This window comes from Belonocnema kinseyi, chromosome 4, assembly GCF_010883055.1.
Source record: "Belonocnema kinseyi isolate 2016_QV_RU_SX_M_011 chromosome 4, B_treatae_v1, whole genome shotgun sequence".
Lineage (NCBI taxonomy): Eukaryota > Metazoa > Arthropoda > Insecta > Hymenoptera > Cynipidae > Belonocnema > Belonocnema kinseyi.
The window spans coordinates 35,329,624-35,331,743 of record NC_046660.1 but is presented as its reverse complement, the minus strand read 5'-3'; positions in this window follow the sequence as shown (position 1 = coordinate 35,331,743).

Sequence of the window (2,120 nt, the reverse complement as noted above, 5' to 3'; positions counted from 1 at the left end):
GAATAATCTTCAGGTAATTTTATTTGATTATCATATTTGTCCCATTTGAATTTACTGCGTTATAACTTAAAAACGTAAACTGATAGAAAATGATAGAAAACTCAGTTTCATAGAATAATATGTTTCTAACCTTTTTTTATTGTATCACGATGACATATCTTTAACTAATGGTAATTTACAAAACATAGGCGATTACAACAATTTTGCTATTATTTACGAGCACCAGGAACGCCAAATGAAAAAATGACCATTTTTTCGTATTATTTGTACATTTATAACAAAAACGAAAAACTAAATCAATAATGAGGCTCGAGAACTTTGAAGAAAAAGTCATTTCTTGCTCACTGGGTGAATAACTACCAGTTGTAATTAACTACTTATCATAATTACAAAAACATTAATTTATAACATTAATTATGATTATTATTCAGGTGGTAAGGTTGTGTGAAAATGGACCATATTTAAGGATCTGTAAAAAATATAATTTTTGTTTAAAAAAATAAAAATATGTTTGTGTTTCTGTAGTTTATTAAAAAGAGCATAACACATTAAAGTAAATGGAAAACAATTTTTTTTTTAATCTTTAAGTACAAATGAACAAAAATGCATTTTTCGTCATTCTCTGAAATATTGCATTTCGACGATTTATTTATATGCATAAATTTCGCAAAAAAATGAAAACAACATTTTTTTCCGCACACAGACAAAATTAAAAATTAGAAATGAATGGATCTGCTAATTTTGAGTTATTTCGACTCACCCAACTAGATGCCATGATCTTTATTACATCTGTTTCTCACTAGCTTTTGTTTCAATTTATTTCAAGTGCATGTCGCTGCACTTGAAAATGCCAGTAGATTATTCAACAACTATTAAGGTGAACTGTGCGTCCATTGTAGTCAAATAACGAATATTAACACCAACCTATTTTAATTGATCATCCCACAAGCACACACGCTTAAATAATCGGATGAAATTCGCGTCACTCGGTGGCTCACAGCGAGTTAGGTACTCGTACTCGTTCGTACGTACTTTCGTCGAGTTGCCGCTTCACCTGCCACATTTTGACGCATTAATTCGCCACACAACACATTCAGATTAAATACGCATATTTCAACAAAATTTCATTTTCATGCTACGTCCACTCCATTCCTGAACACGAGACAAATTGCCTATTTCATTTCAAAGCTTTATTACCCAATTCCACTCCTGCTAATTCCATTATTATAAAGGCATTCAAGGACCAACCTGAATACACTCAAATCAATTTATAAACATTTTTTGCATTTTGTAAGGGTGAGCCGCAAGGTTAATTATCCAGATTTTTTGTGCACACCAGATTGTATGTATATGTACATACACTGCCCTGCAAAAGTTTGGACTCACTTTGAAAAATCGTTTTTTTTTTGTATTTGTCGCTTTAATTATACCGGAGCCAATTTGTCTAGTTTTTGAGTATATATTGCAAAAATAGTGAAAATCTCAATGTTTTCTTAAATTTTCAATAATTTCCGAAATAGTCAACGTTTTTCAATGTTCTTGTGCTCATTTTTAAGCTTTTTTCACCGTATCACAACAGCTTACAAGTATGAATCGTAAAAAATTTCTTTTCGAATTGCAAGAACTTAAAGTTGTAATAAAAAGTTGGATAAATTTGAAAGCATCTTATCTGTAGGGAAATCAGAATAAAAGTTAAATAAATATATATTTTGGGGAAATCACATAGAAAATTCATGATTATATGTTTCATACATTTTACAAAAATATTATTGTTACTAAAAATAATATTTAAATTTTTCCAAATTTTTTGTTACAAATTCAAGTTCTTACAATTCGAAAATAAATTTTTTACGATCCATACTCGTAAGCTGTTGTGATACGGTGAAAAAAGCTTAAAAATGAGCAAAAGAACATTGAAAGACATTGAATATTTCGAAAGTTATTAAAAATTTAAGAAAACATTTAAATTTACACTATTTTTGCAATATCTACTTAAACACTAGACGAATTGGCTTAACCTTGGGCTTATTTTAAACAAAATTTCGAAGACAATCAACCTTTTAAAAAGACATTTTTTTAGCTTCGGTATAATGAAGCGATGAATACAAAAAAAAAATTTC